The sequence below is a fragment of the Lissotriton helveticus genome, chromosome 11 (genome assembly GCF_964261635.1).
Source record: "Lissotriton helveticus chromosome 11, aLisHel1.1, whole genome shotgun sequence".
Classification (NCBI taxonomy): Eukaryota; Metazoa; Chordata; class Amphibia; order Caudata; family Salamandridae; genus Lissotriton; species Lissotriton helveticus.
The window spans coordinates 3,370,872-3,398,233 of NC_136072.1; positions in this window are offsets into that span (position 1 = coordinate 3,370,872).

The following is a 27,362-nucleotide window of genomic DNA, read 5'->3' on the forward strand; positions in this document are numbered from 1 at the left end:
ACTGCCCAGAGCATGCACCGCCCACCTCTGTAGGGGGCAGTGTGAGTATCGATACTGCCCAGAGCATGCACCGCCCACCTCTGTAGGGGGCAGTGTGAGTATAGATACTGCCCAGAGCATGCACCGCCCACCTCTGTAGGGTGCATTGTGAGTATAGATACTGCCCGGAGCATGCACGCCCCACCACTGTGGGGGGCAGTGTGAGTACAGATACTGCCCAGAGCATGCACAGCCCACCTCTGTAGGGGCAGTGTGAGTACAGATACTGCCCGGAGCATGCAACGCCCACCTCTGTAGGGGGCAGTGTGAGTACAGATACTGCCTGGAGCATGCACCGCCCTCCTCTCTAGGGGGCAGTGTGAGTACAGATACTGCCCACAGCATGCACCGCCCACCTCTGTAGGGGCCAGTGTGAGTACAGATACTGCCCAGAGCATGCACCGCCCACCTCTGTAGGGGGCAGTGTGAGTACAGATACTGCCCAGAGCATGCAACGCCCACCTCTGTAGGGGGCAGTGTGAGTACAGATACTGCCCAGAGCACGTACAGCCCCCCTCTGTAGGGGGCAGTGTGAGAACAGATACTGCCCAGAGCATGCAACACCTACCTCTGTAGGGGGAAGTGTGAGTACAGATACTGCGCATAGCATGCAACGCCCACCTCTGTAGGGGGCAGTGTGAGTACAGATGCGGGCCAGAGCATGCACCGCCCGCCTCTGTAGGGGGCAGTGTGAGTACAGATACTGCCCAGAGCATGCAACACCTACCTCTGTAGGGGGAAGTGTGAGTACAGATACTGCGCATAGCATGCACCGCCCCCCTCTGCAGAGGGCAGTGTGAGTACAGATACTGCCCAGAGCATGCACCGCCCACCTCTGTAGGGGGCAGTGTGAGTACAGATGCCGCCCAGAGCATGCACCGCCCACCTCTGTAGGGGCAGTGTGAGTACAGATGCGGCCCAGAGCATGCACCGCCCGCCTCTGTAGGGGGCAGTGTGAGTACAGATACTGCCCAGAGCATGGCCAGCCCCCCTCTGTCGGGGGCAGTGTGAATGCAGATACTGCCCAGAGCATGACCAGCCCCCCTCTGTAGGGGGCAGTGTGAGTACAGACACTGGCCAGAGCATGCAATGCCCGCCTCTGTAGGGGGCAGTGTGAGTATAGATACTGCGCACAGCATGCAACGCCCACCTCTGTAGGGGGCAGTGTGAGTACAGATACTGTCCACAGCATGCACCGCCCACGTCTGTAGGGGGCAGTGTGAGTACAGATACTGCCCAGAGCACGCACCACCCACCTCTGTAGGGGGCAGTGTGAGTACAGATACTGCCCGGAGCATGCACCACCGACCTCTGTAGGGGACAGTGTGAGTACAGATACTGCCCAGAGCATGCACAGCCCACCTCTGTAGGGGGCAGTGTGAGTACAGATACTGCCCAGAGCATGCACAGCCCACCTCTGTAGGGGGCAGTGTGAGTACAGATACTGCCCAGAGCATGCACAGCCCACCTCTGTAGGGGGCAGTGTGAGTACAGATACCGCCCAGAGCATGCACCGCCCCCCTCTGTAGGGGGCAGTGTGAGTATAGATACTGCCCGGAGCATGCACCGCCCCCCTCTGCAGAGGGCAGTGTGAGTACAGATACTGCCCAGAGCATGCACCGCCCACTTCTGTAGGTGCAGGGGGCAGGGGGCAGTGTAAGTAAAGTCTGACAGTGGCGGCCCCTCCTCTATGGCCCAGGAGCATCGCCCACTGCTTTAAAGTAATGCAATGCAAAGTAAAGGAAACATAAAATGATAACTCTTTGAGGGCGTGTGGGTGTGTGGAGTTGCTCTGCTCACGGAGCAGGGCTGGAAAGGAGTGGTTTACCCTCTCCTAAGTGCACAATGACTGTTTGGTCAGCCCTCTCGAGCCACCCGAACCACTAATGCGTACTTTCCCCTTCTCCACGCAGGCTGCATTACAGCATGCATGGAGAACAAGCCCAGGCTCCCATTCCCTGCTTGAGTGTCAAACCAGGACGCTCAAAACCAATCACAATGCTAGAGCCTGGGTGCTTACTAATCACAACGCTGCATTGCAGCCTTGTGATTGGTCATGGGAGCTTGCTGTTCTTCCTGGCTTTCTCTTTCTCGAGTCCCACGGCCACGAGGAGAGCAAGAGCAGAGACGCAGCTGAGCAGTTCCTCTCCATGCTCTCTTGCATGCATCAGCTCAGCAGTTCCTGTCCTTGCTCTCTTGCCTACATCAGGGGAGCAGTTCCTGTCCATGCTCTCTTGCTTGCAGCAGCTGAGCAGTTCCTGTCCATGCTCTCTTGCTTGCATCAGGGAGCAGGTCCTGTCCATGCTCTCTTGCTTGCATTAGCTGAGCAGTTCCTGTCCTTGCTTGATTCAGCTGAGCAGTTCCTGTCCTTGCTCTCTTGCTTGCATCAGGGGAGCAGTTCCTGTCCATTCTCTCTTGCTTGCATCAGCTGAGCAGTTCCTCTCCATGCTCTCTTGCTTGCAGCAGCTGAGCAGATCCTGTCCATGCTCTCTTGCTTGCATCAGGTGAGCAGCTCCTGTCCTTGCTCTCTTGCTTGCATCAGGTGAGCAGTTCCTGTGCTTGCTCTCTTGCTTGCATCAAGGGAGCAGTTCCTGTCCTTGCTCTCTTGCTTGCAGCAGCTGAGCAGTTCCTGTCCTTGCTCTCTTGCTTGCATCAGGTGAGCAGCTCCTGTCCTTGCTCTCTTGCTTGCAGCAGCTGAGCAGTTCCTGTCCTTGCTCTCTTGCTTGCATCAGCCGAGCAGCTCCCGTCCTTGCTCTCTTGCTTGCATTAGGGAAGCAGCTCCTGTCCATTCTCTCTTGCTTGCAGCAGCTGAGCAGCTCCCGTCCTTGCTCTCTTGCTTGCATTAGGGAAGCAGCTCCTGTCCATTCTCTCTTGCTTGCAGCAGCTGAGCAGCTCCTCTCCATGCTCTCTTGTTCGCATCAGGGGAGCAGTTCCTGTCCTTGCTCTCTTGCTTGCAGCAGCTGAGCAGTTCCTGTCCATGCTCTCTTGCTTGCATTAGGGAAGCAGCTCCTGTCCTTGCTCTCTTGCTTGCATCAGCTGAGCAGTTCCTGTCCTTGCTTGCATCAGGGGAGCAGTTCCTGTCCATTCTCCCTTGCTTGCATCAGCTGAGCAGTTCCTCTCCATGCTCTCTTGCTTGTATCAGGTGAGCAGATCCTGTCCATGCGCTCTTGCTTGCAGCAGCTGAGCAGTTCCTGTCCATGCTCTCTTGCTTGCATCAGGGGAGCAGTTTCTGTCCTTGCTCTCTTGCTTGCATCAGCTGAGTAGTTCCTCTCCATGCTCTCTTGCTTGTATCAGGTGAGCAGTTCCTGTCCTTGCTCTCTTGCTTGCATCAGCTGAGCAGCTCCCGTCCTTGCTCTCTTGCTTGCATTAGGGAAGCAGCTCCTGTCCATGCTCTCTTGCATGCAACAGCTGAGCAGTTCCTGTCCTTGCTTGCATCAGGTGAGCAGTTCCTGTCCTTGCTCTCTTGCTTGTATCAGGGGAGCAGTTCCTGTCCATTCTCTCTTGCTTGCAGCAGCTGAGCAGCTCCTCTCCATGCTCTCTTGTTTGCATCAGGGGAGCAGTTCCTGTCCTTGCTCTCTTGCTTGCATCAGCTGAGCAGTTCCTGCCCTTGCTCTCTTGCTTGCATCAGGGGAGCAGTTCCTGTCCATGCTCTCTTGCATGCATCAGCTGAGCAGTTCCTGTCCTTGCTTGCATCAGGTGAGCAGTTCCTGTCCTTGCTCTCTTGCTTGTATCAGGGGAGCAGTTCCTGTCCATGCTCTCTTGCTTGTATCAGGTGAGCAGTTCCTGTCCTTGCTCTCTTGCTTGTATCAGGTGAGCAGTTCCTGTCCATGCTCTCTTGCTTGCATCAGCTGAGCAGTTCATGTCCATGCTCTCTTGAATGCATCAGCTCAGCAGTTCCTGTCCATGCTCTCTTGCTTGCATCAGGGGAGCAGTTCCTGTCCATGCTCTCTTGCTTGCATCAGCTGAGCAGTTCCTGCCCTTGCTCTCTTGCTTGCATCAGGGGAGCAGTTCCTGCCCTTGCTCTCTTGCTTGCATCAGGAGAGCAGTTCCTGTCCATGCTCTCTTGCATGCATCAGCTGAGCAGTTCCTGCCATTGCTCTCTTGCTTGCATCAGCTGAGCAGTTCATGCCCTTGCTCTCTTGCTTGCATCAGGGGAGCAGTTCCTGTCCTTGCTCTCTTGCTTGCGGTAGCTGAGCACTTCCTGTCCATGCTCTCTTGCCTACATCAGGGGAGCACTTCCTGTCCTTGCTCTCTTGCTTACATCAGGGGAGCAGTTCCTGTCCTTGCTCTCTTGCTTGCGGTAGCTGAGCACTTCTTGTCCATGCTCTCTTGCCTACATCAGGGGAGCAGTTCCTGTCCTTGCTCTCTTGCATGCATCAGCTGAGCAGTTCATGTCCTTGCTCTCTTGCTTGCATCAGGGGAGCAGTTCCTGTCCATGCTCTCTTGCTTGCATCAGCTGAGCAGTTCCTGTCCTTGCTCTCTTGCTTGCATCAGAGGAGCAGTTCCTGTCCATGCTCTCTTGCTTGCATCAGCTGAGCAGTTCCTGTCCATGCTCTCTTGCTTGCATCAGGGGAGCAGTTCCTGTCCTTTCTCTCTTGCTTGCATCAGGGGAGCAGCTCCTGTCCATGCTCTCTTGCATGCATCAGCTGAGCAGTTCCTGTCCTTGCTTGCATCAGGTGAGCAGTTCCTGCCCTTGCTCTCTTGCTTGCATCAGGGGAGCAGTTCCTGTCCATGCTCTCTTGCATGCATCAGCTGAGCAGTTCCTGTCCTTGCTTGCATCAGGTGAGCAGTTCCTGTCCTTGCTCTCTTGCTTGTATCAGGGGAGCAGTTCCTGTCCATGCTCTCTTGCTTGTATCAGGTGAGCAGTTCCTGTCCTTGCTCTCTTGCTTGTATCAGGTGAGCAGTTCCTGTCCATGCTCTCTTGCTTGCATCAGCTGAGCAGTTCATGTCCATGCTCTCTTGCATGCATCAGCTCAGCAGTTCCTGTCCATGCTCTCTTGCTTGCATCAGCTGAGCAGGTCCTGCCCTTGCTCTCTTGCTTGCATCAGGGGAGCAGTTCCTGCCCTTGCTCTCTTGCTTGCATCAGGAGAGCAGTTCCTGTCCATGCTCTCTTGCATGCATCAGCTGAGCAGTTCCTGCCCTTGCTCTCTTGCTTGCATCAGCTGAGCAGTTCCTGCCCTTTCTCTCTTGCTTGCATCAGGGGAGCAGTTACTGTCCTTGCTCTCTTGCTTGCGGTAGCTGAGCACTTCCTGTCCATGCTCTCTTGCCTACATCAGGGGAGCACTTCCTGTCCTTGCTCTCTTGCTTACATCAGGGGAGCAGTTCCTGTCCTTGCTCTCTTGCTTGCGGTAGCTGAGCACTTCTTGTCCATGCTCTCTTGCCTACATCAGGGGAGCAGTTCCTGTCCTTGCTCTCTTGCATGCATCAGCTGAGCAGTTCATGTCCTTGCTCTCTTGCTTGCATCAGGGGAGCAGTTCCTGTCCATGCTCTCTTGCTTGCATCAGCTGAGCAGTTCCTGTCCTTGCTCTCTTGCTTGCATCAGGGGAGCAGTTCCTGTCCATGCTCTCTTGCTTGCATCAGCTGAGCAGTTCCTGTCCATGCTCTCTTGCTTGCATCAGGGGAGCAGTTCCTGTCCTTTCTCTCTTGCTTGCATCAGGGGAGCAGCTCCTGTCCATGCTCTCTTGCATGCATCAGCTGAGCAGTTACTGTCCTTGCTTGCATCAGGTGAGCAGTTCCTGTCCTTGCTCTCTTGCTTGTATCAGGGGAGCAGTTCCTGTCCATTCTCTCTTGCTTGCAGCAGCTGAGCAGCTCCTCTCCATGCTCTCTTGTTTGCATCAGGGGAGCAGTTCCTGTCCTTGCTCTCTTGCTTGCATCAGCTGAGCAGTTCCTGCCCTTGCTCTCTTGCTTGCATCAGGGGAGCAGTTCCTGTCCATGCTCTCTTGCATGCATCAGCTGAGCAGTTCCTGTCCTTGCTTGCATCAGGTGAGCAGTTCCTGTCCTTGCTCTCTTGCTTGTATCAGGGGAGCAGTTCCTGTCCATGCTCTCTTGCTTGTATCAGGTGAGCAGTTCCTCTCCTTGCTCTCTTGCTTGTATCAGGTGAGCAGTTCCTGTCCATGCTCTCTTGCTTGCATCAGCTGAGCAGTTCATGTCCATGCTCTCTTGCATGCATCAGCTCAGCAGTTCCTGTCCATGCTCTCTTGCTTGCATCAGGGGAGCAGTTCATCTCCATGCTCTCTTGCTTGCATCAGCTGAGCAGTTCCTGCCCTTGCTCTCTTGCTTGCATCAGGGGAGCAGTTCCTGCCCTTGCTCTCTTGCTTGCATCAGGAGAGCAGTTCCTGTCCATGCTCTCTTGCATGCATCAGCTGAGCAGTTCCTGCCCTTGCTCTCTTGCTTGCATCAGCTGAGCAGTTCCTGCCCTTGCTCTCTTGATTGCATCAGGGGAGCAGTTCCTGTCCTTGCTCTCTTGCTTGCGGTAGCTGAGCACTTCCTGTCCATGCTCTCTTGCCTACATCAGGGGAGCACTTCCTGTCCTTGCTCTCTTGCTTACATCAGGGGAGCAGTTCCTGTCCTTGCTCTCTTGCTTGCGGTTGCTGAGCACTTCTTGTCCATGCTCTCTTGCCTACATCAGGGGAGCAGTTCCTGTCCTTGCTCTCTTGCATGCATCAGCTGAGCAGTTCATGTCCTTGCTCTCTTGCTTGCATCAGGGGAGCAGTTCCTGTCCATGCTCTCTTGCTAGCATCAGCTGAGCAGTTCCTGTCCTTGCTCTCTTGCTTGCATCAGGGGAGCAGTTCCGGTCCATGCTCTCTTGCTTGCATCAGCTGAGCAGTTCCTGTCCATGCTCTCTTGCTTGCATCAGGGGAGCAGTTCCTGTCCTTTCTCTCTTGCTTGCATCAGGGGAGCAGTTCCTGTCCATGCTCTCTTGCTTGCATCAGCTGAGCAGTTCCTGTCCATGCTCTCTTGCTTGCATCAGGGGAGCAGTTCCTGTCCTTGCTCTCTTGCTTGCATCAGGGGACCAGTTCCTGTCCATGCTCTCTTGCTTGCATCAGCTGAGCAGTTCCTCTCCATGCTCTCTTGCTTGCATCAGCTGAGCAGTTCCTGTCCATGCTCTCTTGCTTGCATCAGCTGAGCAGTTCCTGTCCTTGCTTGCATCAGGTGAGCAGTTCCTATCCATGCTGTCTACCTTGCATCAGCTGAGCAGTTCCTGTCCTTGCTCTCTTGCTTGCATCAGGTGAGCAGTTCCTGTCCATGCCCTCTTGCTTGCATCAGGTGAGCAGTTCCTCTCCTTGCTCTCTTGCTTGCATCAGCTGAGCACTTCCTGTCCTTGCTCTCTTGCCTAGATCAGGTGAGCAGTTCCTGTCCATGCCCTCTTGCATGCATCAGCTGAGCAGTTCCTATCCTTGCTCTCTTGCTTGCATCAGGGGAGCAGTTCCTGTCCATGCTCTCTTGCATGCATCAGCTGAGCAGTTCATGTCCTTGCTCTCTTGCTTGCATCAGGGGAGCAGTTCCTGTCCATGCTTTCTTGCTTGCATCAGCTGAGCAGTTCCTGTCCTTGCTTGCATCAACTGAGCAATTCCTGTCCATGCTCTCTTGCTTGCATCAGCTGAGCAGTTCCTGTCCTTGCTTGCATCAGGTGAGCAGATCCTGTCCATGCGCTCTTGCATGCATCAGCTGGGCAGTTCCTGTCCTTGCTCTCTTGCTTGCATCAGCTGAGCAGTTCCTGTCCTTGCTCTCTTGCTTGCATCAGGGGAGCAGTTCCTGTCCATGCTCTCTTGCTTGCATGAGGGAGCAGGTCCTGTCCATGCTCTCTTGCTTGCATCAGCTGAGCAGTTCCTCTCCATGCTCTCTTGCTTGCATCAGCTGAGCAGTTCCTGTCCATGCTCTCTTGCTTGCATCAGCTGATAAGTTCCTGTCCTTGCTTGCATCAGCTGAGCAGTTCCTGTCCTTGCTCTCTTGCTTGCATCAGGGGAGCACTTCCTGTCCTTGCTCTCTTGCCTAGATCAGGTGAGCAGTTCCTGTCCATGCCCTCTTGCCTACATCATGGGAGCAGTTCCTGTCCATGCTCTCTTGCATGCATCAGCTGAGCAGTTCCTGTCCTTGCTTTCTTGCATGCATCAGCTGAGAGGTCCATGTCCTTGCTTGTATCAGCTGAGCAGTTCCTGTCCTTGCTTGTATCAGGTGAGTAGTTCCTGTCCTTGCTCTCTTGCTTGCATCAGAGGAGCAGTTCCTGTCCATGCTCTCTTGCATGCATCAGCTGAGCAGTTCCTGTCCTTGCTCTCTTGTTTGCATCAGGGGAGCAGTTCATGTCCATGCTCTCTTGCTTGCATCAGCTGAGCAGTTCCTGTCCTTGCTTGCATCAGCTGAGCAGTTCCTGTCCATGCTCTCTTGCTTGCATCAGCTGAGCAGTTCCTGTCCTTGCTCTCTTGCTTGCGGTAGCTGAGCACTTCCTGTCCTTGCTCTCTTGCCTAGATCAGGTGAGCAGTTCCTGTCCATGCTCTCTTGCATGCATCAGCTGAGCAGTTCCTGTCCTTGCTCTCTTGCATGCATCAGCTGAGCAGTTCATGTCCTTGCTTGTATCAGGTGAGCAGTTCCTGTCCTTGCTTGTATCAGCTCAGCAGTTCCTGTCCATGCTCTCTTGCCTGCCTGCATCAGGTGTGCAGTTCCTGTCCATGCTCTCTTGCTTGCATCAACTGAGCAGTTTTTGACCTTGCTCTGTTGCATGCATCAGCTGAGAACTTCCTGTCCTTTCTCTCTTGCTTGCATCAGGAGAACAGTTCCTGTCCTTGCTCTTTTGCTTTAATCAGGTGAGCAGTTCCTCTCCATGCTCGCTTGCTTGCATCAGGTGAGCAGTTCCTGTCCATGCTCTCCTGCTTGCATCAGCTGAGCTGGTCCTGTCCTTGCTCTCTTGCTTGCGGTAGCTGACCAGTTCCTGTCCTTGCTTGCATCAGGGGAGCAGTTCCTGTCCTTGCTCTTTTGCTTGCATCAGGTGAGCAGCTCCTGTCCTTGCTTGCATCAGGCGAGCAGTTCCTGTCCTTGCTCTCTTGCTTGCATCAGATGAGCAGTTCCTTTCCTTGCTCTCTTGCTTGCATCAGTTGAGCAGTTCCTGTCATTGCTCTCTTGCTTGCATCAGCTGAGCAGTTCCTGTCATTGCTCTCTTGCTTGCATCAGGGGAGCAGTTCCTGTTCTGGCTCTCTTGCTTGCATCAGGTGAGCCGTTCCTGTCCTTGCTCTTTTGGGTATACACTCAAAATATCGAGTTTTTAATATCGAGACATCAATATCGAGTTAAAAATATAGAATGGACACAATATCGAATGGACAGAATATAGACTACAAAAATATCGAATAGGATAGCATTAATATCAAATCAAAAATATAAAATGGACACAATATCGAATGGACAGAATATAGACTACAAAAATATCGAATAGGATAGCATTAATATCAAATCAAAAATATAGAATGGACACAATATCGAATGGACAGACTATAGACAACAAAAATATCGAATGGACAGAATATAGCAAACAAAAATATAGAATGGACAGAATATAGACAACAAAAATATCGAATTTGAGGTAAGTAAGTTAATATTAGTTTTTTAAAGTATTTTTTATGTTAGTATATGTGTGAAAAGTGTATATTTGTTTTATAATTTATTTTAATTAATTAATTTTATGGTATTTAATTTTTGCATAAATATAATTCTGCAGCGGGTTGTGGGTTTATAGGGGAATAGGGTGGGAAGTAATTTAATTATAATTAATTAGATATGTTAATTTATTTATTGGTATTTATTTTGAATTAATTGTTAATTAATAATTAATTGGTAATTAATTAAAATATATTTGGTAATTATTTTAATTAATTGATTAATTGACAATTATGTTAATTTTATTAATGTATTTTTTGTAGTGGGTTGTGGGTTTATAGGGGAATAGGGTGGGAAGTAATTTAAATATCATTATTTAAATTTTTATGTATTTATTGGTATTTATTTTGAATTAATTGATATTTAAGGTTTTAATTGCTAACTAATTTATTTATTTATTTATTTTGCGATTTCTAAAGCGCCTGGTGACCCGTAGGCATCCCCGCGCTGTAAATCTGAGAAGACCAGGAGAGGGGCAGAGGGAGGGAATTATTTGGGAAACAGAAGAGTTTTGAGTTTCTTACGGAACAGAGTGTGCGAGGGTTCCAGACGTAGACTGCGAGGGAGTGAGTTCCAACCTATGGAGGCTTTGACCGCAAAGCGACGACCACCGGTGCGAGCCTTCCTGAATTTTGGTACAGTAGCCAGATGTTCGGCGTCAGAGCGGAGGGATCTGGGGGCTTTATAAGGGGTGACCATGTGTCTCAGAGCGGCAGGGCCAACTCCATTGATAAGCTTGTGGGTGGTGCACAGGGCTTTGAACTCTACTCTATGGCGGACAGGGAGCCAGGGTAGGGCTTTGAGGGCAGGCTTGGCTGAAACTCTGGGGGGGAGGTTCATAATGAGCCTGGCCGCCGCATTCTGGATACGTTGGAGTTTGGCCAGGGTGTATTCCGGAGCCCCAAGGTAGATGGCGTTACTGTAGTCGAGCCGGGCTAAGACAAGTCCCTGGACCAGTAGTTTCCTGGATAGCGGGGGGAGAAGGGGTAGGATCTTGCGCACGGATCGCAGGAGACCAAAGCAGGTACCTGCAGTCTTGGCCGCCTGCGTCTTCATGGTTAAGTTGGGTTCCAGCCATACTCCTAATGTTTTGATCTCCTTTTTTGGGGAGGGGATTTCACCAAAGGTGTCAGGCCAAACAGTTGGTGGGATGGATGTCCATTTGTTGCCCAGGAGCATGATCTCGGTCTTTGCACCATTCAGCTTCAAGGCCGAGTCACACATCCAGGAATGGATGTCCTGGAGACAGTTAAGCAGGCTGTCAGGATGGTTATCCAGGTGGGACAGGGAGACGACTAGTTGAGTGTCGTCTGCATAGTTTATTATTTTTATACCATAGGGGGCCACTACGTCTTCCAGGGGGGCCATATAAACATTAAACAAGGTGGGGCTGAGTGACGGCCCCTGGGGAACTCCGTTCTTGAGGGGAAGTGGTTCTGACCGTGAGTTGCAGTCCCACACCTGAAAGGAACGGTTGGAAAGAAAAGATTCAATCCATGCTCGCGCCGTACCCACAATTCCTGCCTTGGCCAGGCGATGTAATAGGACACGGTGATCCACCGTATCAAAGGCGGCACTGAGGTCCAGGAGGATCACTGCCACTGATCCTCCTGAGTCCAGAATGCACCTTGCCTCCTCGATGACAGAGAGGAGGGCAGTGTCCGTGCCATGGCCGGGTCGGAAACCAGTTTGGGATTGGCGCAAGAGATGGTTAGTCTCGAGGAATTGGGACAGTTGCGAGTTGACTAGCTTTTCCGCCATCTTACTGATACAAGGGAGCAGCGAGATAGGTCTGTATATAGCCATGTCGTCCGGGTTGAGTAGGGGCTTTTTCAGCAGGGCCTTAACGACTGCATTCTTCCAGTTGGGGGGCACCGTACCTTCCGAGAGGGAGGTGTTGATAAGGTCCTTGATGATAGGGGCTATGTTGTGGGAGACCTTCTTTAGGAATCTAGCCGGTGCTGGGTCAAGGGGAGAACCACTTTTCATTTTCTCCAGCGTGGCAGATACCTCAGTGAGGGAGACTGCTCTGAAGGTGTCCAGCTGTGGACTGTTGTTGCCGTCCGCTATATCCGGAATGGGAGGGGGGCTAATGGTGGGAAGGGAGTCCAGTATCCGCAAGATTTTAGAATCGAAAAAGTTGGCCAGATCCTTACTTCTGTCTGGGGGGGGGGAGTGAGAAGAGGGTGCTGTTGGAATGTTTAATAGTTCTTTGACTATTCGGTATGATTCTTTTGAAGAGTTTGTTGCGGTTTTAATTCTGTTGTCATAAAATGTCGCTTTGACTAGCTTCAAGGCTGTTTTGTAACGTCTTACCGCGTTGTGATATAGGTCTTTGTTACTATGGAGCCAGTCTTTCCTCCACACTCTCTCTGTCTTTTTACACTCTTTACGGAGCGCTCTGAGTTCGGAATTATACCATGGTGCATGGCCCTTAATCTTATTTTTTACCTCTCGGTTTTTGATGGGGATGAGGCTGTCCAGGGAAGAGGAAATCCAGTCTCTGAACTGGGTGTCCGCAATGGCGGGGTCAACTGAGAGACTGGGGGTGGTAGCGTCCAGGGCCAGGGCCCAGTTTTCCACCGAGAGTCTGGCCCAAGATCTATCCTTGATGAAGGTTGAGGGTTTATAGGGTTTCTTAAAAGAGCCTGGAAGGAGGACCGAGACCAAGAAGTGATCCGACCACGGGAGGGGGAGGGAATTCATGAACTGAAGGGAAGGAATGTTCGAGAAGACAGGGTCGAGCAGATGACCTTTCGAATGCGTGGCTCCTGAATTAGCAAGGAAGAGGCCAAGGGCGCCCAGATCGCAAATTAAGTCAGATGCTCCTGTGTCTAATGGATCATCGAAATGAATGTTGAGGTCACCTGTAATCAGGAAGTTAGATGTAAGGAGGGCCAGGGAAGAGACGGTTTCCAGAAAAGCGGCAGAGAAGGGGCCGAAATGCCCTGGGGGCCGATAGACCAGAAGGCCTGACAGAGAATTGGTCGGGGAAAGCTGGAGCGTGAAGAGGCAGCTCTCCGACTCCTGGCTCTGAATATCACTAGAGCGACAGGTGAAATAGTCACGGTAGATGATGGCTAGTCCGCCTCCTCGACCAAGAGGACGGGGTTGGGACATAATAAGGAAGCCCGGGGGTAGGGCTGCGACTATGTCGGAGTTAGAATGACCGGAGATCCATGTTTCGGTTAGAAAAAGTATGTCCAAATCGTGATCGACGATAAGATGGTTTATAAGTAGGGCATGCTTAGGCAGCGATCTGCAATTGAGTGTTGCAATTTTGAGACCTGGGAGTAGGGCAATCGCACTGGGAAGGAGTAAGTTACCAGTTTTGCAGGTGTTACAACCAATGAAGGGGTCGTCGGGGTCGTATATTGCATGGCAGTTGCTGTTTCTAATAGGTCTAAGGCTGAGGAGATCTCGACGGGAATAGTGTCTCCTTGTGGCGATAGGGTCAGGCATCGAGTAAGGCCCTAGGCCCGGTCGTGCGCGGACGGGCGCAGACGGGCTTGCCTTAGGCGCGCCTTTGGCGCGCAAACGGCGCTCCCGCTGCGCTCGTCCGCTGCGCTGGTATGGCCGGCACATTTAGGGAGAGGGCTTATGGGCGTGGCCTGTCTGGTGGGCGTGGCCTCGCTTCTGCTGCGATGGCGCTTGTGAAAACAAACAAACAAACAGTGTCCCTATACAGCGCTAATTCCGCTGAATAAGACTGTCTGAGCGGCGGTTTAGCCCGGAGTAGAGCTCTGGTTTAAAGTGGCAAGTTTAAAAGGTGAACAACAATAGAACACAAAAAGATTTTAAAACACGAGTATAACCTCCGGCTTCCGCCTCAGAGGATCAGTTTCAGAATGGGCGCGCTTTTAGTCAGCGCAGGTTTTTATTGGCTAGGCTTGTGGGCGTGGCTGTCTGGTGGGCGTGGCCTCGCTTCTGCTGCGATGGCGCTTGTGAAAACAAACAAACAAACAGTGTCCCTATACAGCGCTAATTCCGCTGAATAAGACTGTCTGAGCGGCGGTTTAGCCCGGAGTAGAGCTCTGGTTTAAAGTGGCAAGTTTAAAAGGTGAACAACAATAGAACACAAAAAGATTTTAAAACACAAGTATAACCTCCGGCTTCCGCCTCAGAGGATCAGTTTCAGAATGAAAATATATTTGGTAATTAATTTTAATTAATTGAATAATTGTTAATTATGTAAATTTTATTAATGTATTTTCTGTAGCGGGTTGTGGGTTTATAGGGGAATAGGATGGGAAGTAATTTAATTATACTTAATTATATTTTTTAATGTATTTATTGGTATTTATTTGGAATTAATTGATATTCAAATGTTTAATTGGTGATTAATTTAAATATAATTGGTAATTAATTTTAATTAATAGTTTATTTGATAATTATGTTAATTTTATTAATTTATTTTCTGTAGCGGGTTGTGGGTTTATAGGGGAATAGGGTGGGAAGTAATTTAATAGTAAATAATTAAATATTGTTATTTATTTATTGGTTTTGTTTTGTTGTAATTTTTAATAATTTTTTAATTGTTAATTAATCAATGGTTAATTGGTAAATAATTTGTATTAATTGGTAATTATTTGTAATGATTTTTTTGTATTTTTAATTGATTCATTATTATATTATATAAAATTGTTAATTACTTTTAATTAATTTGTATTTGGGATTAATATTTAATTTATTTTTAATCATATATCAAGTATTTACTTTCCCTACTGTTGCACTCTCTGGAGTGTAAATAGTAAATGTTACCCCTACGCTATCCAATGCTTTGACTACTGTTGCACTCTTTGGAGTGGGAATAGTAACTTTTTACCCCTACGCTATCCAACACTTTCCCTACAGTTGCACTCTTTGGAGTGGGAATAGTAAATTTTACCCCTACGCTATCCAACGCTTTCCCTACTGTTGCACTCACTGGAGTGGGAATAGTAATTTTTACCACTAAGCTATCCAACGCTTTCCCTACTGCTGCACTCTTTGGAGTGGGAATAGTCATTGTAACTATCCCGCTATCCAACGCTTTCCCTACTGTTGCACTCACTGGAGTGGGAATAGTAATTTTTACCCCTACGCTATCCAACGCTTTCCCTACTGTTGCACTCACTGGAGTGGGAATAGTAATTTTTACCACTAAGCTATCCAACGCTTTCCCTACTGCTGCACTCTTTGGAGTGGGAATAGTCATTTTAACTCTCCCGCTATCCAACGCTTTCCCTACTGTTGCACTCTCTGGAGTGCGAATATTAATTTTTACCCCTACACTATCCAACGCTTTCTCTACTGTTGCATTCACTGGAGTGGGAATAGTAATTTTTACCCTCCCGCTATCCAACTCTTTCCCTACTGTTGCACACTCTGGAGTGGAAATAGTAATTTTTAATCCTACGCTATCCAACACTTTCCCTACTGTTGCACTCTTTGGAGTGGGAATAGTAACTTTTTACCACTACGCTATCCAACGCTTTCCCTACTGTTGCACTCACTGGAGTGGGAATAGTAATTTTTACCCCTACCCTATCCAACACTTTCTCTACTGTTGCACTCTCTGGAGTGGGAATAGTAATTTTAACCCTCCCGCTATCCAACACTTTCCCTACTGTTGCACTTTCTGGAGTGGGAATAATAATTTTTACCCCTACGCTATCCAATGCTTTCCCAACTGTTGCACTCTTTGGAGTGGGAATAGTAATTTTAACTCTCCCGTTATCCAACGCTTTCCCTACTGTTGCACTCTCTGGAGAGGGAATAGTAATTTTTACCCCTATGCTATCCAACGCTTTCCCTACTGTTGCATTCTCTGGAGTGGGAATAGTAATTTTTACCCCTACGCTATCCAACGCTTTCCCTACTGTGCACTCTCTGGAGTTGGAATAGTAATTTTTACCCCTACGCTATCCAACGCTTTCTCTACCGTTGCATTCTCTGGAGTGGGGTTGGTTACAAGGTCGAAAAAGTATAAACAACCAGAGTCACGCATAACAATACATGCGTGCTCATAGACTCGGCTTATATCTGCCTCTCGTAAAATTTCACACCATAGTCGCGCGCCTCGCACCGATAACATCGCGCTCACCAATTTAGTCTCCAACTTTAGATCTCCAAACAGCCTGTCCGCTGCCGTCTTTCCGTGTCGTGTTTGCCGCGGAAGTGAATAGCCTTCCCGGCATGCTTCGTATGCTCTAAGTAGGCGCAAACACTAGAGCGCCAACCTCCCCCGGAAGTGACACGAAGTCGGTCATAGGTCGGAAGTAACACTACATCATTGCAAAGTAGCTACTACAACCATTGCGATGTAAACAACAATGCAAGGAGAGCGACGATGGTGTGAAATTTTACGAGAGGCAGATATTTCACCTTGTAACCAACCGCCAGGTTAATTTAAATAAGCTGCTTACCGTGCGACAATGGTGAATAAGTGTTACGAGTGGCAGATTAAGCCGTGAATTTCCCTTTGCTCCATGTATTTGGCTAATCCACTGTATTCTGGGGCGGAGGCTTGTTTCTGGCTGTCCCGTGTTCACCGGGCTTATTAAACTGGATGGGTTGTAATGAGCGCGCGTATGATGATATGCATGCTTTGTGTTGTTTCAAACTTCATTAACCACTTAACGAACCGCTATACTTATTCAAAACTATTGCAAACCAGCATGTGTTTTGTTTTTAAATGATGGGCTTCCAGGGGTTTTGGCGTTGAATCCGGCAACCCTATTATTTAGCTCTATTCCTGCACTATGATAGCGCGCACCAATACCGGTGTCTTATACATGGCCATCGACTTGTATGAGTGTAGTAGTTTTTAGGTTTTGCCTAGCGAAAGCTGCGCTCTGCGCAGCTTTTCGCGCAGGCGAAATCCTGTTGAGAACTGTAGGGTGCTTTGGGTCGGCCCTCGTCATTGATTGGCTGGCTCCGTAAACGGAGCCTTGCCATTGGACGAGGGGCCTGTCCGTCAATGCCGGACCAGACACGGGGGCGTTCCTGACATTCTTTCCCTTTTGCCGACGTCACGCGACGCCGGGAACGCCCCCGAGTCTGTTCCGGCATTGCCGGCACCTCCCTTGCTCTACTGTCATCACCACAACACTGCGCCCATTTTATCCCAAGCTAAACACTCGGAGAGGCGCAGTGACCGGGTCTTTGAAGGCCGCTCTCCCAATGAAAACAAGTTTTCTCTCCGAGTCAGCACGAGCAGGAAGACGAGCAGCGCGCCTCCCAGCTGGCCTCTCGCATCAGCATCCAGAGCTGCCCTGCGCGGTGTGTAGCTTCAGTGGAGCTTCAGAGTGCAGAGTGGAGCTTCAGAGTGGAGCTTCAGAGTGGAGCTTCAGAGTGGAGCTTCAGAGTGGAGCTTCAGAGTGCAGCTTCAGAGTGGAGCTTCAGAGTGCAGAGTGGAGCTTCAGAGTGCAGATTCAGAGTGGAGCTTCAGAGTGCAGAGTGGAGCTTCAGAGTGCAGATTCAGAGTGGAGCTTCAGAGTGCAGAGTGGAGCTTCAGAGTGGAGCTTCAGAGTGCAGAGTGGAGCTTCAGAGTGCAGAGTGGAGCTTCAGAGTGGAGCTTCAGAGTGCAGAGTGGAGCTTCAGAGTGCAGAGTGGAGCTTCAGAGTGGAGCTTCAGAGTGCAGAGTGGAGCTTCAGAGTGCAGAGTGGAGCTTCAGAGTGGAGCTTCAGAGTGCAGAGTGGAGCTTCAGAGTGGAGCTTCAGAGTGCAGAGTGGAGCTTCAGAGTGGAGCTTCAGAGTGGAGCTTCAGAGTGGAGCTTCAGAGTGGAGCTTCAGAGTGGAGCTTCAGAGTGGAGCTTCAGAGTGCAGAGTGGAGCTTCAGAGTGCAGAGTGGAGCTTCAGAGTGGAGCTTCAGAGTGCAGAGTGGAGCTTCAGAGTGCAGAGTGGAGCTTCAGAGTGGAGCTTCAGAGTGGCGCTTCAGAGTGGAGCTTCAGAGTGGAGCTTCAGAGTGGAGCTTCAGAGTGGAGCTTCAGAGTGCAGAGTGGAGCTTCAGAGTGGAGCTTCAGAGTGGAGCTTCAGAGTGGAGCTTCAGAGTGGAGCTTCAGAGTGGAGCTTCAGAGTGGAGCTTCAGAGTGGAGAGTGGAGCTTCAGAGTGGAGCTTCAGAGTGGAGCTTCAGAGTGGAGCTTCAGAGTGGAGCTTCAGAGTGGAGCTTCAGAGTGGAGCTTCAGAGTGGAGCTTCAGAGTGCAGAGTGGAGCTTCAGAGTGCAGAGTGGAGCTTCAGAGTGGAGCTTCAGAGTGCAGAGTGGAGCTTCAGAGTGCAGAGTGGAGCTTCAGAGTGCAGAGTGGAGCTTCAGAGTGGAGCTTCAGAGTGGAGCTTCAGAGTGGAGCTTCAGAGTGGAGCTTCAGAGTGGAGCTTCAGAGTGGAGCTTCAGAGTGCAGAGTGGAGCTTCAGAGTGGAGCTTCAGAGTGGAGCTTCAGAGTGGAGCTTCAGAGTGGAGCTTCAGAGTGGAGCTTCAGAGTGGAGCTTCAGAGTGGAGCTTCAGAGTGGAGAGTGGAGCTTCAGAGTGGAGAGTGGAGCTTCAGAGTGGAGCTTCAGAGTGGAGCTTCAGAGTGGAGCTTCAGAGTGGAGCTTCAGAGTGGAGCTTCAGAGTGGAGCTTCAGAGTGCAGAGTGGAGCTTCAGAGTGCAGAGTGGAGCTTCAGAGTGCAGATTCAGAGTGGAGCTTCAGAGTGCAGAGTGGAGCTTCAGAGTGCAGATTCAGAGTGGAGCTTCAGAGTGCAGAGTGGAGCTTCAGAGTGGAGCTTCAGAGTGCAGAGTGGAGCTTCAGAGTGGAGCTTCAGAGTGCAGAGTGGAGCTTCAGAGTGGAGCTTCAGAGTGGAGCTTCAGAGTGGAGCTTCAGAGTGGAGCTTCAGAGTGGAGCTTCAGAGTGGAGCTTCAGAGTGCAGAGTGGAGCTTCAGAGTGCAGAGTGGAGCTTCAGAGTGGAGCTTCAGAGTGGAGCTTCAGAGTGGAGCTTCAGAGTGGAGCTTCAGAGTGCAGAGTGGAGCTTCAGAGTGCAGAGTGGAGCTTCAGAGTGCAGAGTGGAGCTTCAGAGTGGAGCTTCAGAGTGCAGAGTGGAGCTTCAGAGTGCAGATTCAGAGTGGAGCTTCAGAGTGCAGATTCAGAGTGGAGCTTCAGAGTGCAGAGTGGAGCTTCAGAGTGGAGCTTCAGAGTGGAGCTTCAGAGTGGAGCTTCAGAGTGGAGCTTCAGAGTGGAGCTTCAGAGTGGAGCTTCAGAGTGGAGCTTCAGAGTGGAGCTTCAGAGTGGAGCTTCAGAGTGCAGATTCAGAGTGGAGCTTCAGAGTGCAGAGTGGAGCTTCAGAGTGCAGATTCAGAGTGGAGCTTCAGAGTGCAGAGTGGAGCTTCAGAGTGGAGCTTCAGAGTGCAGAGTGGAGCTTCAGAGTGCAGAGTGGAGCTTCAGAGTGGAGCTTCAGAGTGCAGAGTGGAGCTTCAGAGTGGAGCTTCAGAGTGCAGAGTGGAGCTTCAGAGTGGAGCTTCAGAGTGGAGCTTCAGAGTGGAGCTTCAGAGTGGAGCTTCAGAGTGGAGCTTCAGAGTGGAGCTTCAGAGTGGAGCTTCAGAGTGCAGAGTGGAGCTTCAGAGTGGAGCTTCAGAGTGCAGAGTGGAGCTTCAGAGTGGAGCTTCAGAGTGCAGAGTGGAGCTTCAGAGTGGAGCTTCAGAGTGGAGCTTCAGAGTGGAGCTTCAGAGTGGAGCTTCAGAGTGGAGCTTCAGAGTGCAGAGTGGAGCTTCAGAGTGCAGATTCAGAGTGGAGCTTCAGAGTGCAGAGTGGAGCTTCAGAGTGGAGCTTCAGAGTGCAGAGTGGAGCTTCAGAGTGGAGCTTCAGAGTGGAGCTTCAGAGTGGAGCTTCAGAGTGGAGCTTCAGAGTGGAGCTTCAGAGTGGAGCTTCAGAGTGGAGCTTCAGAGTGGAGCTTCAGAGTGGAGCTTCAGAGTGGAGCTTCAGAGTGCAGCTTCAGAGTGGAGCTTCAGAGTGCAGAGTGGAGCTTCAGAGTGCAGATTCAGAGTGGAGCTTCAGAGTGCAGAGTGGAGCTTCAGAGTGGAGCTTCAGAGTGCAGAGTGGAGCTTCAGAGTGGAGCTTCAGAGTGCAGAGTGGAGCTTCAGAGTGGAGCTTCAGAGTGCAGAGTGGAGCTTCAGAGTGGAGCTTCAGAGTGGAGCTTCAGAGTGGAGCTTCAGAGTGGAGCTTCAGAGTGGAGCTTCAGAGTGGAGCTTCAGAGTGGAGCTTCAGAGTGGAGCTTCAGAGTGGAGCTGCTTCAGAGTGGAGCTTCAGAGTGGAGCTTCAGAGTGGAGCTTCAGAGTGCAGATTCAGAGTGCAGATTCAGAGTGCAGAGTGGAGCTTCAGAGTGCAGAGTGGAGCTTCAGAGTGCAGAGTGGAGCTTCAGAGTGGAACTTCAGAGTGGAGCTTCAGAGTGGAGCTTCAGAGTGGAGCTTCAGAGTGGAGCTTCAGAGTGGAGCTTCAGAGTGGAGCTTCAGAGTGGAGCTTCAGAGTGGAGATTCAGAGTGGAGCTTCAGAGTGCAGAGTGGAGCTTCAGAGTGCAGATTCAGAGTGGAGCATCAGAGTGCAGATTCAGAGTGGAGCTTCAGAGTGCAGAGTGGAGCTTCAGAGTGCAGATTCAGAGTGGAGCTTCAGAGTGCAGAGTGGAGCTTCAGAGTGGAGCTTCAGAGTGGAGCTTCAGAGTGCAGAGTGGAGCTTCAGAGTGGAGCTTCAGAGTGCAGAGTGGAGCTTCAGAGTGCAGAGTGGAGCTTCAGAGTGGAGCTTCAGAGTGCAGAGTGGAGCTTCAGAGTGCAGAGTGGAGCTTCAGAGTGCAGAGTGGAGCTTCAGAGTGTAGCTTCAGAGTGGAGCTTCAGAGTGGAGCTTCAGAGTGGAGCTTCAGAGTGGAGCATCAGAGTGGAGCATCAGAGTGGAGCATCAGAGTGGAGCTTCAGAGTGGAGCTTCAGAGTGGAGCTTCAGAGTGGAGCTTCAGAGTGGAGCTTCAGAGTGGAGCTTCAGAGTGGAGCTTCAGAGTGCAGCTTCAGAGTGCAGAGTGGAGCTTCAGAGTGCAGCTTCAGAGTGCAGAGTGGAGCTTCAGAGTGCAGAGTGGAGCTTCAGAGTGCAGAGTGGAGCTTCAGAGTGCAGAGTGGAGCTTCAGAGTGGAGCTTCAGAGTGGAGCTTCAGAGTGGAGCTTCAGAGTGGAGCTTCAGAGTGGAGCTTCAGAGTGGAGCTTCAGAGTGGAGCTTTTGAGTGCAGCTTCAGAGTGCAGAGTGGAGCTTCAGAGTGGAGCTTCAGAGTGCAGATTCAGAGTGGAGCTTCAGAGTGCAGAGTGGAGCTTCAGAGTGCAGATTCAGAGTGGAGCTTCAGAGTGCAGAGTGGAGCTTCAGAGTGGAGCTTCAGAGTGCAGAGTGGAGCTTCAGAGTGCAGAGTGGAGCTTCAGAGTGGAGCTTCAGAGTGCAGAGTGGAGCTTCAGAGTGGAGCTTCAGAGTGCAGAGTGGAGCTTCAGAGTGGAGCTTCAGAGTGGAGCTTCAGAGTGGAGCTTCAGAGTGGAGCTTCAGAGTGGAGCTTCAGAGTGCAGAGTGGAGCTTCAGAGTGGAGCTTCAGAGTGCAGAGTGGAGCTTCAGAGTGGAGCTTCAGAGTGCAGAGTGGAGCTTCAGAGTGGAGCTTCAGAGTGGAGCTTCAGAGTGGAGCTTCAGAGTGCAGAGTGGAGCTTCAGAGTGCAGATTCAGAGTGGAGCTTCAGAGTGCAGAGTGGAGCTTCAGAGTGGAGCTTCAGAGTGCAGAGTGGAGCTTCAGAGTGGAGCTTCAGAGTGGAGCTTCAGAGTGGAGCTTCAGAGTGGAGCTTCAGAGTGGAGCTTCAGAGTGGAGCTTCAGAGTGGAGCTTCAGAGTGGAGCTTCAGAGTGGAGCTTCAGAGTGGAGCTTCAGAGTGCAGCTTCAGAGTGGAGCTTCAGAGTGCAGAGTGGAGCTTCAGAGTGCAGATTCAGAGTGGAGCTTCAGAGTGCAGAGTGGAGCTTCAGAGTGGAGCTTCAGAGTGCAGAGTGGAGCTTCAGAGTGGAGCTTCAGAGTGCAGAGTGGAGCTTCAGAGTGGAGCTTCAGAGTGCAGAGTGGAGCTTCAGAGTGGAGCTTCAGAGTGGAGCTTCAGAGTGGAGCTTCAGAGTGGAGCTTCAGAGTGGAGCTTCAGAGTGGAGCTTCAGAGTGGAGCTGCTTCAGAGTGGAGCTTCAGAGTGGAGCTTCAGAGTGGAGCTTCAGAGTGCAGATTCAGAGTGCAGATTCAGAGTGCAGAGTGGAGCTTCAGAGTGCAGAGTGGAGCTTCAGAGTGCAGAGTGGAGCTTCAGAGTGGAGCTTCAGAGTGGAGCTTCAGAGTGGAGCTTCAGAGTGGAGCTTCAGAGTGGAGCTTCAGAGTGGAGCTTCAGAGTGGAGCTTCAGAGTGGAGATTCAGAGTGGAGCTTCAGAGTGCAGAGTGGAGCTTCAGAGTGCAGATTCAGAGTGGAGCATCAGAGTGCAGATTCAGAGTGGAGCTTCAGAGTGCAGAGTGGAGCTTCAGAGTGCAGATTCAGAGTGGAGCTTCAGAGTGCAGAGTGGAGCTTCAGAGTGGAGCTTCAGAGTGCAGAGTGGAGCTTCAGAGTGGAGCTTCAGAGTGCAGAGTGGAGCTTCAGAGTGCAGAGTGGAGCTTCAGAGTGGAGCTTCAGAGTGCAGAGTGGAGCTTCAGAGTGCAGAGTGGAGCTTCAGAGTGCAGAGTGGAGCTTCAGAGTGGAGCTTCAGAGTGGAGCTTCAGAGTGGAGCTTCAGAGTGGAGCTTCAGAGTGGAGCATCAGAGTGGAGCATCAGAGTGGAGCATCAGAGTGGAGCTTCAGAGTGGAGCTTCAGAGTGGAGCTTCAGAGTGGAGCTTCAGAGTGGAGCTTCAGAGTGGAGCTTCAGAGTGCAGCTTCAGAGTGCAGAGTGGAGATTCAGAGTGCAGCTTCAGAGTGCAGAGTGGAGCTTCAGAGTGCAGAGTGGAGCTTCAGAGTGCAGAGTGGAGCTTCAGAGTGCAGAGTGGAGCTTCAGAGTGGAGCTTCAGAGTGGAGCTTCAGAGTGGAGCTTCAGAGTGGAGCTTCAGAGTGGAGCTTCAGAGTGGAGCTTCAGAGTGGAGCTTCAGAGTGGAGCTTCAGAGTGCAGCTTCAGAGTGCAGAGTGGAGCTTCAGAGTGCAGCTTCAGAGTGCAGAGTGGAGCTTCAGAGTGCAGAGTGGAGCTTCAGAGTGCAGAGTGGAGCTTCAGAGTGCAGAGTGGAGCTTCAGAGTGCAGAGTGGAGCTTCAGAGTGCAGAGTGGAGCTTCAGAGTGGAGCTTCAGAGTGTCAAGAGCAATGCCAATAGCTCTAACTTTAACAAAGGCAAAACCATTGCATTGTAAATGCTTGTTATTAAATTTGGGACAGACTTCAGAGTACTTTTTACTAAATAGACTTCTCAGTTTCTGTCGCCAGCGCTCCTTCTTGCTGGTACTTACCTTTTGGGACACAGTCCAGCCTGGCTACAGTCCTTACACGTCATTACCCACAGCCGGGACGGAATAACAACCGGCGGAGAGGTGAGATGACGAGCACTTCTCCATCTCACCCCCTTGCACCTTTGCCCACATGCGCCGTGTTTGAAAGATTAGTGACCAAACTTAGTCCACTTTCTGTTTCCCCCCTTTTCCTTGTGCAGTTTATGCCAACGTGTAGGTAGCTGTCCGATAGGTAAGACACTTCTTGAGTGCTCAGCTACGTTTTTCTGGTTCATGGCGCTAGGGTCTCACTTTCCCACGATTCCTACTATTGGGCTCTCATCACGGGCCCGCGTGAGTTGTTTTCGGGTCATTAATGGTGTTTTCACGTTGCACTATGTTTGTGTGCAGTTAGCAACACACCTCTGCATTGGAGTAGTTGAATTGACTGAATACAACTGTTTATGATTCCATGTGTGATACCTGTATGTCCTTCTATTTAGAATGAAACATGTTTTTATGGGTACTGCAATGTTGCACAGAGACACCATGCTATGAATATTCATTAATGAAGCATTGTTTTTTCAAAATCCTGAATCTTGGGAAGTTGGACTGTCCACGAAGGGTGAATTTTTCACTTACTGTCATAGTTTTCTTTGGCTTGCTACGCTGTAATGTTTCTGGTACGATTACGATTGTGTAACCTGATGCCTTTATGCATTTTTATAGCCCTGAAGAAGTCTTGGGTTACACCCTGACGAAACACGTGCCGGCTGGGCATCTGAAATAAATCTAACCAGAGAAATACATCCATCAACACCTGTTATTGTGTCATTTTGCAGTATTTACACTGTTAACCGAATGAACGTGTGCACAGATCCTATGTACATGTTGCGGTCGAGTACGGTCTATTGAGAGGTTTAGTGGTTTCCTCTTTTCTGTAGAACCGTTGATGATTGAGTTGTTCGACTGAAAAACACGTCAATTTTGGAGGCGCCACTACTTATCGCAATACTAATAACCCCATGCATATTTCCTCAGGACAGCAGACAGTGCGTGTCACCTGGACCGCCCGGCTGCCCCAAGCCCCCTCGGCCTGAATACCACCCAGCCTGACTCTCCCTGAGAACAGTCGCGCCTTCGGGCACTCTCAACTCGAGTCTCCTTGGCTCTGCCTGAAAGGTGATTTAATGAAAGATGGAAGGCTGGCATGCTGTCAAAGCGCTCCCTGGAGGGGCGATCTCAGCGTTATGTACAAGGCTGATGGACTTTAAAATTCACAGACAAGGCGTAAAACTGCGGTGGGTGGTGAAGCACTCTCCAGACCGCCTCCCTTCCTAAGGAAGGTTCCTTCCTGAGCTCCTGCAAGAGTCGCCTGTTCTGAGGAGCCCCCGGTGCTCAGACAGCCGGGGGTGATTTGTGGGGCTGAATGTGCCACGTCAGGGCTTTGGTGGCCGCGTGAGAGCCCTCTGAGGGGGGCTGCTGCAGCATTAGGGGCTGATTATACGAAACAGGCGCTAAATGAGCACATTACCTGCTCCATTAGCACTTTAATAACACAGATATGTAAAATCTCAAAGTGCTAATAGTTTTTGTGCCAGGGTCAAGACGCTTTCCAGAATGTTCTCCCAGCCGTGCTTGTTGTAATGGAAGCGCGTGGCGTGCTTGGGGGGCAGCAAACGCTGTGGGGTCGCCCACTTACCAACCCAGTGGCCCCAGGGTGGGGGGGTACCTATCCTGTGGGGGCCCTCTCCCTCTCACAGAATGTTGCATTAGGACCGAAGGTGCGCTGATGCTGTCACTTCCGGTTCACCTGCAGGCAGGGCCGTAGAATCAGAAGTTAGGTCCAAGGTCGGCGGCATCAGGTCTGGGCATACCAAGGTGGGGGTTTACGGTCAGGAGGCCCAGCCTTTGACCTTTAACTCGCACCCTCCATCCTGAGCCTGACGATGCTAGCTGCCATAAGTACTTCCGGGCGTGGCCACCAGAGGGAAGAGAGGGAGGGATGTTTCAGTGTTTACAAATCTGTCCTGGAAGGAAAGGGTGGGCGTGTCAGATCAGCACCTGGCGCCCTCTAGTGGACTCAGTCCTGATAGCAGACTGCTCGTAGTTAAAAACCCAGCTTTGTTTTTAAAATCAAATCTACAAATATATTGCAGCAGACCTTGACTGGACAAGCTTCAACAAGCTCTTCTGTGCCCCCTTGCAGGTCACCTTGCTTGTCCTGACTACATGATATTTCTTATTCTGGTTGTGCAAGTTGCTTACTCAGAGCAGAGCCTGCCTTTCTGGTCTGCCCATATCTGGCTGTTTATAATTTGCATGGTGCAGACATTGCACATCCATGTCAGCCATATTTGGCTTGGTGCCTTATTCTAGTTCCGCTGACATGGCATTACTTTAGGTATATAGCACCTAGAAACCTGTCACTCTGGGAAGAAGCGGTCTGAGAGCCCCTAAGGCTGGAGACCTGACCTCTTCCTTGCTGATTAGCAATGATGCATGCTTTTGATACCAATATGTACATTTCACTCTGTTTCTGAGCAAACCTGCTGTGTCTGGTGAGCTTCATTCATTTGTACCTGGGAGGGGGCCAGTATTTCCCCATCAGCCGCAGCCTGAGAGAGTGCCCTGAGGCCGCAGCCTGAGAGAGTGCACCCTGAGGCTGCAGCCTGAGAGAGTGCACCCTGAGGCCGCAGCCTGAGAGAGTCTGGCCTGAGGCCGCAGACTGAGAGAGTGTGCCCTGAGGCTGCAGCCTGAGAGAGTGTGGCCTGAGGCCGCAGCCTGAGAGAGTGAGGCCTGAGGCCGCAGCCTGAGAGAGTGTGCCCTGAGGCCGGAGCCTGAGAGAGTGTGCCCTGAGGCTGCAGCCTGAGAGAGTAGGCCCTGAGGCTGCAGCCTGAGAGAGTGTACCCTGAGGCCGCAGCCTGAGAGAGTGCGCCCTGAGGCCGCAGCCTGAGAGAGTGTGCCCTGAGGCCGAAGCCTGAGAGAGTGAGGCCTGAGAGAGTGTGCCCTGAGGCTGCAGCCTGAGAGAGTGAGGCCTGAGAGAGTGTGCCCTGAGGCCGCAGCCTGAGAGTGTGTGGCCTGAGGCCGCAGCCTGAGAGAGTGTGGCCTGAGGCCGCAGCCTGAGAGAGTGTGGCCTGAGGCCGCAGCCTGAGAGAGTGCGCCCTGAGGCCACAGCCTGAGAGAGTGCGCCCTGAGGCCGCAGGCTGAGAGAGTGCGCCCTGAGGCCGCAGCCTGAGAGAGTGTGCCCTGAGGCCGCAGCCTGAGAGAGTGTGCCCTGAGGCCGCAGCCTGAGAGAGTGTGCCCTGAGGCCGCAGCCTGAGAGAGTGTGCCCTGAGGCTGCAGCCTGAGAGAGTGCGCCCTGAGGCCGCAGCCTGAGAGAGTGTGGCCTGAGGCCGCAGCCTGAGAGAGTGCGCCCTGAGGCCGCAGCCTGAGAGAGTGTGGACTGAGGCCGCAGCCTGAGAGAGTGTGGCCTGAGGCGAAGCCTGAGAGTGCGCCCTGAGGCTGCAGCCTGAGAGAGTGCGCCCTGAGGCTGCAGCCTGAGAGAGTGTGGCCTGAGGCCGCAGCCTGAGAGAGTGCGCCCTGAGGCCGCAGCCTGAGAGAGTGCACCCTGAGGCCGCAGCCTGAGAGAGTGTGGCCTGAGGCCGCAGCCTGAGAGAGTGAGGCCTGAGGCGAAGCCTGAGAGTGAGGCCTGAGGCTGCAGCCTGAGAGAGTGCGCCCTGAGGCTGCAGCCTGAGAGAGTGAGGCCTGAGGCTGCAGCCTGAGAGAGTGTGCCCTGAGGCCGCAGCCTGAGAGAGTGAGGCCTGAGGCCGCAGCCTGAGAGAGTGCACCCTGAGGCTGCAGCCTGAGAGAGTGTGGCCTGAGGCTGCAGCCTGAGAGAGTGTGGCCTGAGGCCGCAGCCTGAGAGAGTGAGGCCTGAGGCCGCAGCCTGAGAGAGTGCACCCTGAGGCTGCAGCCTGAGAGAGTGTGGCCTGAGGCGAAGCCTGAGAGTGAGGCCTGAGGCTGCAGCCTGAGAGAGTGTACCCTGAGGCCGCAGCCTGAGAGAGTGTGGCCTGAGGCTGCAGCCTGAGAGAGTGTGGCCTGAGGCCGCAGCCTGAGAGAGTGAGGCCTGAGGCGAAGCCTGAGAGTGAGGCCTGAGGCTGCAGTCTGAGAGAGTGTGCCCTGAGGCCGCAGCCTGAGAGAGTATGGCCTGAGGCGAAGCCTGAGAGTGAGGCCTGAGGCTGCAGTCTGAGAGAGTGTGCCCTGAGGCCGCAG